The 19,890-nt window shown below is 39.2% G+C and overlaps 1 long non-coding RNA gene across 1 annotated transcript; it reads left to right on the top strand.

Moving 5' to 3' along the window:
* The first annotated feature begins 14,264 nt into the window (after positions 1-14,264).
* LOC138787109 (uncharacterized) lies at positions 14,265-19,678 on the top strand. The gene is made up of 3 exons (XR_011362297.1): positions 14,265-14,388; positions 15,533-15,600; positions 19,533-19,678. It is a non-coding gene; the product is annotated as an uncharacterized lncRNA (long non-coding RNA).
* The last annotated feature ends 212 nt before the right edge of the window (positions 19,679-19,890 follow it).

Below are 19,890 nucleotides of genomic sequence, written 5' to 3'. Positions count from 1 at the left end.
GTAGTGTGAGCATAGCCTATAACAGGAAGTTTCCTAGGTCATCTGCACACTCAAAGAGAAGGCAGCCATGTAATTGAGATGTGACACTGGCCTGGACTTAATGTGTTTAATCTGTTTTTTTCAACCAACACAAGACTAAAAATGGATAAAAGAAACGTATTCCAGCAGTCCAATAAAATCCGGTATTTATTGTGTCAATTCCATAAAATTGTTACATACAAAAAAAGTTGAAAAATCTAGACGTGTTTCGGCCCGCTTTGAGCCTTGATCACAGCATAGGTTATGCTATAGATATGCTTTGATTAGGGATGGTCCGAACCTGCCGAGGTTGGGGTTTGTACGAACCCGGACTCTCGGCAAAGATTCCCGCTGTCTTAAACCTCCGTGCAGAGGGTGAATACAGCGGGAGGACCACCTGGAAAACCGGAATACAGCCCCAGCCATAGGCTGTATCCCAGTTTTCCAGGCAGTCTTCCCGCTTTATCCACCCGCTGCACGGAGGTTTAAGACAGCGGGAATCATTGTCAAAAGTCCGGGTTCGTACAAACCCCAACCTCGGCAGGTTCGGACCATCCCTAATTGTGATCAAGGCTCAGAGCCGGCCGAAACGCGTCTAGAATTTTTCTACATTTTTTGTATGTAACGATTTTAAGGAATTAACACAATAAATACCGGATTTTATTGGACTGCTGGAATACGTTTCCTTTATCCATGCTGCAAGGCCTGATCACCCACAGGTGAGGTCCTTTGCACTCCTATTCCGGGAAAGATAATAGCCAACTATATTGCAGCAAGTAAAGCATATACGGTCTTTTGCTGTACAAGACCAAAAAGCTGCCTTCAGGAGACTGGACCTGGATTTCTGGTAAGTATAGCTTTGTTTTATAGCATTAAGAAAAAAATGGATATTGCAAACTTGCTTTATTTCACATAAACTGTTAATTTAGATTGTGAAAGTTATAATGACAGTAACACTTTAAATGTAATTTTACCCTGGACAACCCCTTTAAAGAACTAATTTCCTCTCCCTCATTCTGTTTCCTCCACTATTGATTTGCTTCTTCAAATTTCCCTCACTCAATCTCCTTACTTATCCTTACCTACGTGTATTTTTTCACTAATATAAATGCTAATTTATATTCTACATGTTGTGTTTTGCAGTTGTCTTCTAAAACCATTTTACTTACACTATAAGACGTCTGTGAAGTGGCTGCTGTAGTGTAGCCTGGAACTATGACATCCCCCCTCCTCGGAAAATGCCAGTTTTTGCAACCTATGCAGGGTAACAAGAAAGGGTTTAGGAGTGTATCCCATATATCATCTTCAAATGAAAGTACGTTACCATAAATCCCTTAAATAATAAAAACCACCGGGGATGTTGGCTTAGACCATGGGTCTCCAAACTGCGGCCCTCCAGCTGTTGCAAAACTACAACTGCCATCATGCCTGGATTGGCAAATCCAAAGCTTTAGCTGTCCAGGCATGATGGGGGTTGTGGTTTCGCAACAGCTGGAGGGCCGCAGTTTGGAGACCCATGGCTTAGACAATAGTAGTTTATCTAGACCAGAGGTGTCAAACTCAGGCCCTTCAGCTGTTGCAAAACTATAATTTCCATCATGCCTGGATAGCCAAAGGTAAAGCTTTGGCTGTCCAGGCATGATGGTATTTGTAGTTTTGTAACAGCAGGAGGGCCTGAGTTTGACACCTGTGATCTAGACTCTAGACTATAAAACAATTTACTTGGACATTTACTGTTACAATTCCATACTAACGTTCCTTTTTAATAGGTTAAAATAAACTGATTTACTTTCTAGACTAATGATTTAAAAAAAAACAGGTTATTGTGACCATCAACAACTTAAGTAGGTTCTCCACTCCACACACGTGTCCTTCAGGATCCAGGGAGGTGCAAACGAACCGAGGAGCTTGCTGCCTCTTTTTGTAACAAGACCTATATAGGGTGCACCACAAGAAAATTATGAACTCGTATTTCAGAACACCTCTATGATATTGGACGCAAAGGGGAAAATGTCTCTGGAGCAGCAAATCATTTTATATCTGCTCATGATGGGGATTTGCGGTATTTTTGCTTCTATGGTCTGAAAAAATTCATAAGGACTGTAGAGGGGGTAACACAAAAGGTTTTCAACCGAGAAGCTTTCTGGATATTAAACATGGACACTCGTTTTCCCACAGGATTGAATTATAAAAGGGACTTAATGTACATTTATTAATTGTTCATTTGCTACTGTGTAGTGCAGAGTATAATGCTTGCCTTTATCCACTGAAGTGAACACCTTCTCCTCCACTACGGCATCATGATATCAGGTTTGGTTAGGCTAGGTTCACACTGCGTTTTCAGCATCCGTTTAACGGATCTGTTTTTTTTTAATGGTCAAAAAAGTAGTGTCAACAGTACTTTATTGTGCGTAAAAAAAACGCATTTGATCCATTTTTTTTATAATGGAAGTCAAAGGAAAACCGGATCAAAAACAGATGCACACAAATGCTTCCTTTTTTTTGCAATCCGTTTTTTTTGCAAAAAACAGATCCGTTAAACGGATGCTGAAAACGCAGTGGGAACCTACCCTTAGCTTGTCTTGATTAGACTCATGTGCAGTACATTCCTTTGGATGCCTTGGTCTGGGAGGGGGTAAGTGTTTCACTTCTTTTGCTTTACTTTGGATATATATGAACTGTTTTAATCATTTGGTGTATAAGCTGTGAAAAAGACGGACACGTTGCTGTACACATCTTCTTTTAGTGGATTTATTTGTACTTGTATCTAATAAAGGATCGCGATTGCATGGAACAGAGTTCAGTTGGACTTATTGTGACCATCACATGATCTACGTGTTTCTGAGGGAAATGGGGCTGAAGTGGCACGTGACAACTGTAATAATTGCAAATGGCATTTTACAACAGTGAGGTTATACAACAACCATGATAGCTGACAATTTTACCTTAATGTTTACGTATCTGTATTAAAGGGGCACTCCGGCCAAGCTTACTTTGTTCGCAGTTCTGTTGCTGGAAGTGTGACGTCATGGTACAGCTGCATTCCAGCCCCCCCATTCTGTGCTGTGACATCAGCTGCAGAGGTTGTCTCTTGTTCCACTTGCTCCACTCCTCTCTTCAGACACAGCGATAAAATGAATACAGCTTAATGCAAGTTAACAAGTACGGCACAGAGATGTGTCTGAAGAGGAGGGTGGCACAGCCTGGAATAAGAGAAGCCCTCTGCATCAGATGTCATGGCACATAATGGTGGGGCTGGAATGCAGCCATACTGTGATGTCACGCTTACCGCGGGAGAGCTTGAAGTGTGACATCAGCTGCAGGGCCTGCGTCAGCACAGGGCTTACCTGGGCAAGTGCCGGGGCCCACAGCACCTCTAGGGCCACAGAGAGGGAGAGGGGCCCAGTGTTCTAACGTTCATCTCGCTCAATTTAGTGCAGGGTGGGAACCGAACATCAGAAGACACAGGCACAGAGAGAGAAGGACAAGGAGAAGGAGGAAGAAGGACAAGACTGAGCTGTATGTGCTGTTTTTGTCAGAGTCAGTCAGTGTCTGTGTAAGTCTGTGTCAGTCAGTCAGTCAGTCAGTGTCAGTCAGTGTGTGTGTCAGTAATGTGTGTGTATGTAAGTGGTGTTTCAAGTAATTGTGCATAGTGTGTGGATGATGGTGCATAATAGATGGATGAGGGGCCCACTGAGGCTCTGTCGCCCAAGGGCCCACAAAAACCTGGAGCTGGCCATGATCAGCTGTATACAAAGTAAGCTTGGCCGGAGTGCCCCTTTAACCATAAAAGACTGGGCCCATTATAAATGCACCTGGCAGGTGCATTGCAAGGCCCTATAACATTTGTCAGGCTTAACCACTTACCAGTCACATTTAAATTGAAGAAAACCCTCCTAAAAAGTTTTTTCAATTGTAGATTTTAAATGTATGTCTTGAAGAAACTTATTAGCAGGTTAGATGATACTATCTGCTGATAGCTCCCCAGTAGGCATGGGTCACTAAGAATGAAGATATGTCTGTTACCTTCATCCTCAACGCTGTTCCCATGCTGTTAGCTGTGAAATCCTCTGCCCGGTAAACTGGTAGGAGCACTGGGGGTGTTGGTACCACCCCTGAGCACCGATCCCGCCTCTTCCATTGATAATAATTAGGAGGGCAGGATAGTTGATGACTTATGTTTGTAAATGTTTGTGAGGAAATCTATTAGCAATTACATGATGTGGCTTTTGGTGTTGTTTTTTTTTATTTGTCTTTTGGTGTTTTTTGTGGGGTTCTTTTACTGTATCATATTAAAAGTTATGTTTTAATTATGTATAAACCCCCTCTGTGAACTAATTTTGGTGTTACAAACACATGGGTCCTTATCTTAGCCAATGTATTGTGTCCAATATACTGTTCTGTATTGTATTGGTATATTGTAAGGTTTGCTTTAACACCAGTGTTTGTCCTTGGAAGTCTCTATGGCTGCTGTTGGGGTAATAACACTACTTGTACCTCTTTTACATTGTTTATGATTCCAAGTTGCTACATGTATAGGGCATTTTTTATATCATGATTTAAAATAAGTAAGGTTTTTTTTTTGTTATCTGTTATAATAATTGTTGGATTGATCACTAGAAAACTAAAATGTCAGGTGAAAAAGTTGTTTTCTCCCCCTAAAATGATTCATGTGTGAAATCTTTCTAATTTATATTTTACTGTGAGTACTGTTCCGCGTAGATATACAATTTCCTGAGCTGATATTTTAAACAGATGACTCTGGATATTGTTCACTATAATAGCCCTATAAATTATATCTTTGCTTGATTTTTTTGGTAAGTTTTATTATTATTTTCTACTGCTCCCTGAAAGATAGAACATATTCTATTTTTCCTGTAATAATTTACCTTAACTCCAACGTGTTTCTGTTAAAGGTGCAGTAACAGTTTCCTTGCATTCATTATTAGTAGTGGATGCTGAGTGGGCACTAATAAACTGAATGTTGGCTCTTGTTTGGATATAATGGATTTTATTTTCTTGCTAAAAGTTGAAATGAAAGAACTAAAATTCAGCAGCATGTGGTTACTCTAAATGCATCCTCCAGCAGGTAGACAGGCAACTTCAGTAGGTAGTTGCGCAGTAAGCCAGAGAAATGTTGATGGAGAGATGATGGTGGTGTTACAGTGGTGGTAGATAGCTAGACCTCTTTCTCTCTCCCAATGTTTTAGAAAAGACAAAAAAAGGACAGGGGAGGGCACCTTCTGGTGCAGATTGGCTAAATCAGGTATATGGCAGGTCTAAATATGCTGAAACCACTCACCTAGTCAGGTTGTGCAACAGTAGGCACAACACCAACAAGAAGCACATTCAAAGAATACCACCGCAGCTCGCTGTAGAACTCCACCAAAGCAAGTTGATGTGCAAATATGCAAAAGTAGGTGCTCGGCCCCACCTGGTCAAATGATGAAACGATATCCACAGGTTTTAAGCGCAGGTAGGTATACTGTATATTGCAAAACCGCATGGAAAACACTACTGGATCGTATATGCATAAACTAATGCAGTTAAAGCACCAAGTGCTCTGTGAAATATTTATTCCTGGCAAGACGTTTCGGGTCAAACAAATAATAGAGTGTTTCTCAAGCATACATACGTACGTACATACATAAATAAAACACAATTCTTAAATACAAAATAACAAAGAGGTGGACATCAACCCCTTCTTGGTTGTCAAGTTTAAAAACATAGCATACATAAACAATATAAGTAAACAGTACACTCTGAGGACCATATTTAAACAGTACAATACCATGACTGAAGTCTTTGCTGCCATCTCATCAAAAGCACACTGCACATGAGTTTGATTCATCATGGAGAAAAAAACGTCCGAATTCACTATTTAAAAAAGTCAGTTTTTGCAGCAATTTAACTGACTTCAATGCAATTGCATTGAAGTCAATGGGAAGACAGACGTCCTATTCACACAATGCATTGAAAAACTGATGTTTTTGCCGAGGACGTCAAAATAATGAACATGAACATTATTTTCGGACGTTTTTTTTTGCAAATAGCGGACTTTTTTTTATTAGTTATTCACACATAGTTCTTCTATCACCGTTCTTTCCCTGTTTTTACTATTAAATTCAATAGATTAAATTCAATGGATGATTCAATTAAGCCACAACCAAAGGCCAATTAGTAACCCCAAACTAAAATAATGTGGGGATGCCAGGCTTCGAAAAACGTCTGTTATTTTAGACGTCATTTTAAACGGAGCTGAAAAAAACGTTGTGTGAACACCTTTCGCTGCAAAGGAAGTGACGGGAGATACTCTACGAAGCACATAGCACACATGGACTTTACATAAATTTCGCAACCTTCACAGCTAGCGGTTCAAAGGGGGAAGGGGGGATAATCTGCATAGCACCAGATCGCTAGTAAGCTTCCATCAAGAGAAAGCACCTCCGGAGAATCAGTTTAGAGAAATAGTAATAGTCTATAAGTATCTGTCTTACATTTGTATCCAAAATGAAACATAACAGTATCGTAAAATCACAATCCTAACAGCAATACACTGCTTGTAAAGAATCAACAGAAAGGTACTCCTAAAGAGGCTGATGATTTTGTACCTTGCCTAAATTTCAATGAATGGGGTTTACAATTTACTCCCAATAAGAAACCTGAAAGTATAGTGTTTTTTCATATCATCCATAAAGGAAACAAAATTTGTACTAAGGGGAATTTTAAGCAGGTGGAATGCAACAGTTTTCTCAATTTTTAAAAGTACACATTTTAGAAAATGGACACAGAATATACCTTTTAGTCAATTTTATTGGATAAGAAAAAATTGCATGAAAGATGAGGACTAGGTGAACAGGCAGATTTTTTTATTTTTTTTATGAGAAAGGGTATCCAAGGAAACAAATACATGAAGCTTGTGAAAAAATTCGAGAACTACAAAAAAAAAAGGAAACTTGCTAATACCAAAAGTGAGAAAAAAATATGGGGCGGTCGTACATTACATTGAAGTGAATGGTTAATTGATTTGCTGGCACACCCGACGGTGTCCGCAAATCAATCGTAAAAAAAAGAACGTTCCTGCAGCCGATACAGAGGTGTCAGCTGCAGGAACGTCCTGAATGCAGCTTGGTGGCCAGCAGTTTAACAGCGCCCATTGCATAGCATAGTGTGAACATAGCCTTTGGGTGTGTTTTTAAAATATCTGCCTTTTATTTCTGGATGCTGTTCACTGAACACAATGTATTGAAGTTAATGGCTAGTTGATTTGCGCGCACACCCAACAGTGCCCGCAAGTCAGTGTTAAAAAAAGATTGTTCCTGCATCTGATACAGAGGTATTGGCTGCAGGAACGTCCTGAATGCAGCATGGCGGACGGCAGTTTAACAGCGTCAGTTGCTATGCAATGGACGCTGGTAAAGTAAGTGTGAACATAGCTTTAGGTTGTTGTATAAGTTCTGAGTTACATTGGTTTAGAAGATTACATCGGTTACATCGGTTTAGAAGATAATGTGTAATTTTCAAGAATTTATAAAAATCACAACTAGGTAGAGCAACTTCTGTTCTAAATCTTGCTATGTACATAAAATTTTATTGTTAAATAGTGCAGATACTTCAGCAATGCCAGAGGTCATCCAAATAAATAGGTCAGCACCATGAATTGCTAATTCCAACATAGACAATGGGGTTTTAGGTGAGAAAATATGAAATATTTTCCCTGACGATATATGAGCATGAATCCAATGATAGAAACCAGCGGTAAGTGTTGGTGAGCATGCCTTAGGCGTAGAAGTTTTCCATAGAGTTGCATAAAGTAATATTTACAAGGAGTATGGTTTTACTAGTTGTTGCTCTTTCTGTAACAAAGGGTCAGGATTGGGTGTGGACGACCAAGCAAATATTAGTGATAGTAAAGTATCCCTATGGTAGAGAAGAAGGTTTGGCAGGCCCAACCCTCCTGCTGTTTTATCTTTTGTTAGCAGTTTATATTACACAGGGAGACATAGAGGAGCGCTGTCAGCGGGTAAGTGCAGGGGAGGTGCGGGGGTAGGGATTTGGCTGCCTGGGTGATCGCTAAATCGTGCAGGCAGCCCATAGAGGATAGTGGCAGTCTGCTGCCTCTGCTCCTGTTCCACGTAGCAACGGCAGCAGATCGCTGCTATCACAGTCATTTGTTTTTCAACATGTTGAAAGACAAACAACAGCAACAATCAGCCAACGTTCATGTCGGCTGATCATTGCCTTCTATTACACGGGATAGTTACCGGCCGATTACGGTTCATAATCGATCCATGTAATAGGGCCTTTAGTATGTTATAGCCCCAAATATATGATAACAATATTGTTTTCACTTTATTAAAAAAACATTGGGGCATACAGGGACACATACAGGGACCATTCTAAATATATATAAAAGCCTTGGTAGTAGAAGGCATTAATCCTTTCTATTCATGACACCTCACTAAATTTAATTATTTCAGTTTTTAGTAGGCCCAACAGAGGAATGTAATTCGCTGAATATAAGTTTTTTAGCGGAAAGGTCAGTTCAAACTATGCTATTAGTTTGCCAATCCAGTTGCATACTTAGTTTTCATTTGTGTAAGAATATCTGTTGATATGTGAATGGAAAGGGCTTGGGTTTTTGCAGTGTCTAATTTGTAATAGGACAAATGGCCAAAGGAGGTAAGTATTTTTAGGACATTTGGAAGGGATCTCACTGGATCAGAAATTGTCAATACAATATTGTCCTTGTTAAAGAAATACAGTATGTACAGGAGTTCCAAATAGTTATACCTCTTATGATCTCATTAGAGTGAAGACATTGTGCTAATGGCTCTGCTGGAGAGGTTTTGAGACAGAGGTGACAGCAGAGAGTATCGTTTGAGACTGGAAAGATAACACAACTTCCTGTAGGACAATCAGTAGCTGGTAAGAACTGGAAGACAACAGTAACGGGTCACCCCTCCACAATCACATTGTGTTTGTGTGTGTGTGTGTGTGTGGGTGGGGGGGGGGGGGTCAGTCCACTAGACAACCAGGGATGATATTCAAGAGAATTTAAATTCAGCTGTCAGTTTTGGCAGCTGCATTTAAATGCTTAATTAGCCTGCATGGCAAATGGCGGCGATTCAGAATCGGGTCACTGCACTGCCCCTCTCTTACCCTCCTAGAGTCACCATGACGTACCAGGTACGTCATGGGACGCTAAGGAGTTAAAGGGTTGATTTGTGAAACTGGTTTATATAAAAATGGTGGAGATATACATTGTCTACCTAAATATATATAATAAATATATAATAATATATAATATAGTTCATATGCAGACTTACCTATGACAGCGAAGCAACCACATTGTTGCCTCATATTTCTGAAATAGTAATGCCCTAAAGAAGCTTATTTCATTGCCGTAACAGATGTTTTGTAACGTCAAATCATAAAATTTGTAAATACCAACAACTAATTATAATGGCATTTGATTGAAATATCTAAAAACTTGTAATTTAATTCCTATATTAGACAGCTGCCTAATGTGTTCTAAACAATTCATTAAGAGGTAGTAAACTTGTTTCTCAAGTATTTCTTTATTGGTTCTCATTTGTTTATTAGGATTGCACCAATAAATTGAGCTGATAAGGACTATTACTGCGCATTAGATTACAACAATTACCTTAAATATAAGAAATGCACAGAGGATGTTTAGTGGGTAAATGTAACTAGTTTTAACAGTACAATTAACAGCTACTTACCAAATCACAGGTAACCAAATGACCAATGCTGTCATTGGGACACAGAAAATGTCCACTTATTGCAACTACTTTCCACATGAAAGGTAATAAAATAAGCAATACCCTAAGTAACATGCAAGGCAGAAAATCATAAAATGAAAGATGTACAGAGTACAAAGTACACAGATTCAAACTGACATTGAACATCTGCAAAAATATTATTATGTGGCATACATAATAAGTGAGGAGCTTTCGGCTAGGTTCATACACGGTAAAATAAAAGCTAAATACGACCGTAACTTTGAGTGAAAACAATGTGTAAACACATAAAAGAAAACCTCCGTATTTTAAAAAAGCAGGTAGTAAATAATGAACATTTTCATTATTCTGGACATTTGTAATCAATTAAAGATTTTATTTTATATGGTATGTGCGCTGTAAGGCTATGTTCACACTACGTAAAATAACGGCCGTTGTCTGCGCCGCAAAACTATGGCCGTTGTTTTGAGGTTCCCTATAATGACTGCAATGTAATGTAACTACGCCCGTTGAATTCACACTGCGTATCAGATAACGGCCGTTGTTTATACGGCCCTGTGAAAAATCAACACGTCAATTATTTCCGGCCGGTAATACTGCAACAACGGCCGTGGATTTCAATGCGGCCGCAAACGTAAAACTTATATCTGCCTAATTAAACTTGGTTTTGATGTAAAAAATTTTCTGAGTGTTTTCTCAGTAAATGACCTGTTTCATCCAGTTTATAATCATGCTAGGAATCAAAATCAAACAACGGCCGTAGTTTCACGACTAGCCCATGCGATCGTAATTCTATGGCCGTAGTTTCGGTCGCAAAATCCGGCCGGTGAAAACAACGGCCATTATTTTACGTAGTGTGAACATAGCCTAAGACAATTTCTATTGACATCAATGAAGTGCATTTTTCATAGCCTTAAACTGGAAAAAAGATGTAATGTGAAATAAGACTTTTAACAAATAGCAATCGGGGGTTGAAAGAGGGTCACTGCCTTTTTTTCTTTTTTGGGGGTGGTGTTTCTTTTTCACATAACTTTTCTTTCTGGCGGTTGTTTGATACTTAAAACTGTCTGCACACAATAAAATGTGTATTAAATGAGGTCAAAAGAATGATCGTATCAATAATTTTTGGATGTCTTCTGCAAACAACAGACATAATTTTTTTGTTGTTTATCTGCCAAAGATTTGAAGCCAAAGCCAGAAACAGACTATATACAGAGATCAGGTCATAAAGGAAAGCCTTAGATTTCTCCTCTTTTCAAATCCATTCTTGACTTTGGCTTCAAATCTTTGGCAGATAATCTGTCAGATAATCTTTTTGTGTAAATAGACCCATATAAAGGCCAAAAAGTCCACCTAAACAACAATAATGTACCAACAGCCGTCACGTCACTAACGGGCGGCCAAACAGCGAATGGACATCTTTTTCTCTGGTGTTTTATCCTTACCATAATAACTGTATGGAAAGAAAAACATACACATATTTTTCAGCCCAAAAAATGTCTTGCAAAATCTATGTCTAAAAGAAGCCTTAACATGCTTATGCAGGTAGACCTTCATTTCTTTCACAGTTATTAATGACAAAATGGGAAAAACACACTTTTTTCTCTTTGTATCTCTAAGGCTATGTTCCCACAATGTAAAAATAAGTAAAAAAAAAAAAAAGTTTGCAACAATGGTCGTTATTTGCTTTTTTTTACATTGTGGGAACATAGGCTAAAAATTTAACTGAATTCACCCTAAGCTGAATTCTTACATTCTTGCACTTATATGGTCCTGCAGAACAGGCTCACTGATAGAAGTCAAGGGGTCTGTGAAAAATGTGGATGGTGTACAGATACCAACCGTATGCATTCCACATTTGCATAAAGGTAGGGGGGTGTTCCAGGGGATATGGGGCAGGCTTGTGACATCATTCAGAGCATTCCGTTTTTATTTATGAGCACGTCCCTTTTTATGTATATCCGCAAATACAGATTGAGGCCATGTTCCCATTACGTAAATTCCATAGTAATCATGGCCGTTGTAACAATGGCCGTGAATCCTATGGAACTTACATAGTACTGCATTCTAAGGAATCCTGTCCGGAGTCTGCGTCGCAAGAAACAGACATGTCAATTTTCTGCAGCCACTATTCAATGAATAGCGGCCGCAGAAAACCCTGTCAGTTCACACAATGAAGCGTGAGGCTGCGGTCGCATGCTCTGTTGTGAGCAGCGGGGAATTCGGATGATCTTCTCAGACACCGGCCGTTTCGTGACCCGGAAGGGTCACTGAACGGCCAGTCTCTTACGCCATGTGAACATGGCCTCAATGGGGAAAACTGCCATGGCTCATGCTCCAACTGGCCTTCTTTGTCTGACTGGTGGAGTCTGCTTATATGAACTTTAGAGTGTCCATGCTGGACGTGAAGACAAGGTCCTACTCTTAGGTGAAATATCTTGAAACATAAGGTTTTGTATGTAATGCCTATTTAAAAGATAAAGTAAAAAAAACTATTTTTTTAAGCTGCCAACATAGTTTTTGTGTCTTCTATATTTACTTGGAACAGCCTCTAAAGTACTTAGCATATATCCCAGCTACGTATGAATAATTTTTCACATTACACACTTCCTTTTCTCAAAATTAATGCCCCCCACTCAGGCTTTAGTTGTCAAGAAATGATGGGAGCTGGAGGTTTAGAACAGCTGGAGAGCCATAGGTTAGTGAACATTACGATACATTTATATCCAGTAGCTCACAAGTGACATTTTATATGATGTTCCCCTTGGTAATAATTCCCTCTTACTGCGCCTACTTAGTAATACCCTCTTATTGTAATACCATCTTAGTGTAGTAATAATACTAATGTATTAATGTATTAGTACTAGTGTATGTAATAATGTATTAGTACTAGTGTAGTAATTTTTGCCCCACTCAGTAAAATGCCCCTCATCGACCCCCCCCCCCCCCCAATTAGTAACAATGTCCCCTTCAGTACTCCCTATTATTTGTTGTAGACAAAAAAAAAAGAGACTAATATTTACATGTCCCAAATCCCACAATGTCACTCAGTGTCTCTTTAGGCCGCCTGCACCCTGTGAAACACAGCAAGAGTTACCCAGGCAGATGCAATGGCATCATATCATCTCACTGTTCAGTGAAGAGATGCAATCACAGCGTCTCATAGGTTGCAGTCCACAAGTATGAGTGACAGGGCAGGGAGCACGGCATTCAAATGCATCTGCAGGGATTGAAAAGCAGGAAGGTGGTCACACAGAGATCTGGGGTACTGGGCAAATATTCTGGAGCTTGCACTCCAGATGCCTGATGCTATACCCATGTTCTAAGACTTCAAGGATGTTTATTCTTGACAATTACCACTCAATTTCAAATCGGAAAGCAACAAGTTATCTAATAGCACTTTTAGACAACTGCAATAATGGGAATATTTCACTTGAAAAGGCTTAGAGGTTGTCCCGTAACAGGAAAAAAAAAATCTAATTAGCATAATTATGTACTGAAGCTAAATATAAAAAAAATTTGCACAGAAATTATTTTTTTTCCCCAAAAGCTCCACAAAACCTAGCATAAGTACCATTTATTGTAGTATCTATAAAGGCTTGATGCTGAAATAATGTTATACTGACAAGCCTAGAACCACTCAATATTTTAAGAGCTGTCTTCAAACCAGAATCAGCAGCACACAAAAGTCAAATTTATTCTTTAACATCTTTACAGTAATAGCATAATTTGAATTAAATTATAACTGTTTGCCCTAGCATTTCTCATTGAATGCTCACCTTTTAAAGAATACCCTGAGCTGAACTCACAAAATGAATAAATGTACTTTATTATTGTGAACACAGAAGGCCCTTTGAATAGGAGTATAAAAATAAAATAAATTGTAAAAGGTACAATTATTCTCAACAAGTATAAGCCAATTAATTATTTACATATATTGCTGACTTAAGGATGCTCTTACACAGTGCTGTTTTGTGATGTACCTTTAAAGCCAAAACCAGGTGTGGATCATAATGAGTTACATATTATACACTTAAATTCAAACTACTGGAGCGGAATGGATTCAAAATGAATAAATTGAGTAGAAGTCGCAACATCGGTTCTTAAGGCTATGTTCATCCATAGCATTTAATGAGCATTTATTTAGAGTTAATTAGCACTATTATGCTACAAGTTGTGCAATTCACGATAAAATGTCGATATTTTTGCCGTAATTCTGTCAAAATCATGGAAAATATTGCTGTCAGATTTGTGGCAAAATAGCTGTAACAGTTGAACCAGGTACGAGGTGGTGGATCCCCTCATCACCAAGGAGTGCTAACGTACCATCTTCAAGGAGCAGACTCTGATTAGCCCCCCCCTCCCCTTTTTTTTTTTACCAGAGCCTACTACAAGAGGAATGGGCTTTGCTGTGGGAAACTCCTAGGTCGCTACCCTCGAAGACAGTCCTCGGTGACCACTGACTGGTTGAAGTGAAGAAATGCAGGAGCCGGAACTAGATGCTCTTCTTCTGCGGTCACACTTCAAAATATGAGAAGGCGCTATTCAAACGGGAGCTGAGCTGAGAATGAGAAATGGAAGACCCAAACAGCTAGAATGATGCTAGGTATTGAGAAAGCGGCAGATAGCCAGGGAGCACAGACGTGGTTTGCTGACTGAAACTCACCAAAAACTGAGCACAGAGGTGTGGAGGTGGTGGCTATATATACGCTTCGGTGAACGGGCTAAAATTCTCCAGAATCTGTGGGCTGAGCTATAAATATAGGTGAACAGGAACACACCTGCCACTAGAGGGAGCCCAATCCTCCAGGAGGCCAGCTCAGGGCAGGAGTGTGTACAGATGGTAGGGGATAATGGCCATGACTGTGTGCCACTACAATCACAATAATTAATGCTAATTAAACGGACATTTAATGTGAACATTGCCTGAACATAGCCTTATGTTTTCTAATTCATTATGATCCATACCTGATTTTGTCTTGAAAGGTGCAGTTTTTTCTGCCCTGTGTTATACAAATAAGGCTAAGGCTATGTTCACATGACCTTTTTTCTGTCCATTTCTTTTTCTCTCAAAATGACGTCCATCATTTTGAGTATGAAATAATGGCTGTCATTTCACGTTTTTTGGTGTTGGTTCATTATTATAGTTCAGGCCCATTTGGGTGTGGTTCTTTTCTGAAGGTCCATACAATTTAGTAGTAAAGATGGTGAAAGGACGGTGAAAAAGGAAGTGTGAACAACTAAAAATAACGGATGCTGTTTGTAAAATAGCGTCCATGAATAATTATCATGAACATCAATTTGAAGTCCACGCAAAAACATCTGGTTTTCAATACACTATGGGGGAGATTTATCAAAGTGGTGTAAAGTAGAATTGGCTCAGTTACCCCCAGCAACCAATCAGATTCCACTTTTCATTCCTCACAGATTCTTTGAAAAATGAAAGGTGGAATCTAATTGGTTGCTAAGGCTAACTAAGACAATTCTACTTTACACCAGTTTAATAAATCTCCTATGTGTATTGGGTGGCTGTCGTTCCATTTACTCCAATGTATTCCATTGACTTCAATTCTGTTATAACAGATGATATTTAAAAAAAAAGAAAAGAAAAAAAAGAAAGAAAAAAAAGCGGACTCCTTTTTGTACTTTTTTCATAGTGTGAACATATCCTAATACTAAGTTACAAATTACGTAAATTAACTGCAAAATAAACTCAATAAATAATTATATTTATGATTTTGAAATTTCAGATCTTTAAATTTCAGAAGTTGGACCACCAATCAAAAACATCATCATTTCTAGAAAAAGGGCCTGCCTGGTTGGTATATATTTTATAATTAGACTTATCATTTTCTGCTACGGCATTATTTTGGTAACAATAGAAGACTAATAGGAGCAGCAATTAGATACTGTAAAAGGAACAGCAATTAGGTACTGTACCAGGAGCAGAGATCAGGAACACTAACTGGTAATATGTCCCTGGCAGTGACATTGCAGAGGCCCCGATCTAGATGCAGTGTAAATGTGGTTTCCTGTCTCAGTGGCACGGGCACTTGGAGTGCATCTACTATAATTTGTCAAGCTTGTAATTTATCAAGGCTTGCATGCCAGGTTTCTGCTGTGAAATAAATTGTTATTTGTATGCAAGTTTTATTTTGCCCAAACATTTGCCAACACTTGGGGACATTTATTAAGATTGGAATACATGTATTCCAGACTTAAATAAAGCCACCAAAACACATAGAGAGAGAGAGAGAGACAGACAGCACTTTGAAAGTAAAAGAATTTGGGGATTTATTCACAACTCTTGCAATGTTTCGGCTAAACACACTAACCTTTCAAGACTTGAGAAAGGCTGGGGTGTTAAGCCGAAACGTTACAGGGGGGTGAATAAAGCCACAGATTTTTTTCACTTTCAAAGTACTGACTATCTTTATGTTTTTTGGATTGTCTGAACCTTAAACCCAGTTTGGTGTATGCCATGGAAAAGGCAAAAATCTGCTTCTTTTCCATGGCATACTCAAGGGCCACATTTTTAACAAATGGGCCCCTCTGTGTTTTGTGTGAGCATTGCACAAAAGTTAGCAAAATTTTCAGACCAGTCTTCCAGTTTAAGCATTGATACATTTCCCACTTTGTATGTGACTTTAAAATCCACTATTAAACCATCAGGGCATAAAGAACGTAGCACAAAAATCGACAATTTTTTTCCCCAATCACCAGGCCACTTCATAGGGGAGGGGGGAGCCATGGTCCAAAAATTATAAACCTAACATCACACTCATTGGTGTCTATTTCCCAAAAGTGTTTGGCGACATTTATTACTCATACAGGATCTCTGGTTAATAAACTGCCAGGACCGGCCGTAGGGTAGATGGCGCCCTGTGCGAAACTTTTTTCGGTGCCCCACCTTCCTCCCCACTAAAACCTACCCCCCTCAACCCTACTCTCAGGGTATGATGGGGTTGTGATCATGTAACACTGCAGCTATCAGGAGATGATGGGGGTTGTAGTCATGTAACACTTCAGCTACCAGGGTATGATGGGGGTTGTAGTCTTATAACACTTCAGCTATCAGGGGATAATGGGTGTTGTGGTCATGTAACACTGCAGCTATCAGGGTATTATGGGGGCTGTAGTCATGTAACACTACAGCTATCAGGGGATAAGGGGGGTTGTAGTCATGTAACACTTCAGCTACCACGGTATGATGGGGATTGTAGTCATATAACACTTCAGCTATAAGGGGATTGATGGGGGTTGTGGTCATGTAACACTGCAGCTATCAGGGTATGATGGGGTTGTGGTCATGTAACCTTACAGCTATCAGGGGATGAGGGGGGTTGTAGTCATGTAACATGTCAGCTACCACGGTATGATGGGGGTTGTAGTCGTATAACACTTCAACTATCAGGGGATAAACGGGTGGTCATGTAACACTGCAGCTTTCAGGGTATGATGGGGGTTGTGGTCATGTAACACTACAGCTATCAGGGTATGAGGGGGGTTGTAGTCATGTAACACTTCAGCTACCACGGTATGATGAGGGTTGTAGTCATATAACACTTCAGCTATAAGGGGATGATGGGGGTTGTGGTCATGTAACACGTCAGCTATCATGGTAGTATGGGGCTTGTGGTCATATAACACTTTAACCTTCAGGGGATGATGGGGGCCACTACATTGCAGCAATAGCTTCTACAGACATCATCTGGGACTTCAGTGGGCCTGAGAGCGCCATCAGGAAGGCAATGCGCCTGCAGACAGACCATCTAACTTACAAATTTCTATTTCTAAGTTAAGTGTGCTGTTTGTCTGCAGACAGCTGACTGGGAGTGATGCGCTCTGTGAAACCAGACAGGCTGCACACCCTAAAGGCCGGCTCTGTAAAATACATCTTAATAATAAACTACATCTAAATAATAGCTGTTTGTGTACATTTTAGAAAAAGTAAAGGACTTGTCTTTGTGCATCAATTTGCAGTTGACACAATAACAGGGAAAAGAACCTTTAGTTTTGGGATACCGGCTATGTGTATACGCTCCGTAGTGTGAATGTAGCCGGCTATGTGTATACGCTTTTACGTAGTGTGAATGTAGCCTTAGAAATCTTTGTGAGGATTTGGCAACTGGAGAGACATCCATCTTTACTAATTTATCCCTCATCTGCCATGTCTTCTCTATGACATAAGAGGATCAGTCTGTAATTCAAAAATTTGCTGCAACCATCACAAACAATAGCTCAGTGATGTCTTATAACATTGTTATACAGTTTTATCACCACTGATTGTTTGATAATAAAAGCAATCTTAAGGCTGTCAGTCTGCCAATTTAGTATAGGTTTGATTGGAATATCTAAAATAAATATACATTTTCTATAGATCAACCCCTATTTCTTTGCTAAGATAAATTATAAAAAAAATATATAGCGTATAGTAGAAATTATGTGCTTTTTTAGTGCCTCCTAAATTCCAATACAAAGAAAAAAAAATGAAAATGCCAGCATATAATTGAACAAAGCAAGCACTCACTAGAAGATATAGATTAACAAGAGGAAATTAATCTGTCATCTTGTGGGAGCCAAGACCAATATGAATGTCCTTATGTGATTATCTCAATAAATATCTCTTTTGTTTTCTCTAATTGCCGGTTTGAATGTATGAAACTCATCAATGGGATTAAGGCTAATAGATGTTTGGTCACGCATAACATGCAGAGGAGGAATCTGATACACATGCAGGAAAAAAAAAACGGCACTTAATGAGCTTTGCAAATGTTTGCCATATTTTTAATGAACCCTGGGGCTGTCATTTAGAAATGCTTAGCAACTGCCTTTCCATCCTTGAAAAAACAGCATCTGAAGGACATTAACACTGTATACTCCATAAAAGCAGACAGCTTTATTAGGGCATTAGGTAGGATGGCTGTAATGCTTTATCCGGCACCATACCAGTGATACTTCACACAGTGACCAGTTTCTGTTTAACAAAATATAGGCTTGTAATGCAAGAAATTTAATATTTTTTTTTTACTTTACACTGGCAAAAAGTATTTGAAAACACCAGAAGAACATGTTTCTTCTGTGTTTGTTAAACATGCAATTCCTTAACCATGGCCATTGATGTAAAATTCATAACCTTCGCAGTTACAACAGCCACCACTCTTCTAGGTCATCCACTAGTTGTAATGTATAATAAAGGTTTTGTGGCTTGTGTTTATTCATCCACGAGAACAGTCATCTACTAATCCCAGGATAGAGAGAGAACCCACTGTGTTGTTAATGGGTTGGCTAAGTACTGAACCAGAAAGCTGGAGCTGAAAGCGTTCATCTTGGGGTTACTGATATTGCACAGGGAATCCCTGGGATTAATACCCTGAGTATTCTCTACTAGCAGATCTCGAAGAGGAATGTGTCAGAAAAGTTTGTGAGCAGAATAGAAAATCAACAAAAAGTCTCATATGTGGTGGTTCTGACACCTCATTCAACCCTTCTGGCTAGAAGTGGAACGTACCATTAGATCCGTATGTAATGAAAATATTCTACTAAACCCTGCGCTTTTACTGTTAGCTGCCCCATCGACCTCATATCGTCCATCCAAACTAATCCAAAAAAATTAAATCATATATGCAGACTGGAAGAATTTACCAGCTGGTCTGAGTATTAACATGATAGCTCCGTTAAGATCTGGGGTCCATGGTTACAGTTCGAATAAACCCTCTTATAACCCCCCCTTCCCCCCATTCTTTAAAGGTCTCCACAGTATATTATGCTATGCACCAGGGTTTGAATCTACCACAAAGACTAGAGATGCCCTTCTACCTCAATGGACTTTACACAGACTTTTCATGGACATTTCGTATCACATCAAGTGGATTGATCGTGCACCCCCCCATCCTCCCCCGTATTTTACCTCTGTTTTTGTGTTTGTATTTAATGTTATGTTCATTGCCTTTGCAGACTGTAAAGCGCTGTAACCCTTATTACTTTGCCTGCCCTGTTTAACCTGAAAAATCTTCTATAAATAAATATTTGTTAAAAAAGAAAAACAAAAAGTCTGGATCTCTATCAAATGTAAATTAAAAAAAATAAAAAATAAAACTTGCTTCTG

Source organism: Dendropsophus ebraccatus, chromosome 3, assembly GCF_027789765.1.
Source record: "Dendropsophus ebraccatus isolate aDenEbr1 chromosome 3, aDenEbr1.pat, whole genome shotgun sequence".
Lineage (NCBI taxonomy): Eukaryota > Metazoa > Chordata > Amphibia > Anura > Hylidae > Dendropsophus > Dendropsophus ebraccatus.
The sequence above is the reverse complement of the archived record's forward strand: the minus strand, read 5'-3'. Positions and strand labels throughout refer to the sequence as shown.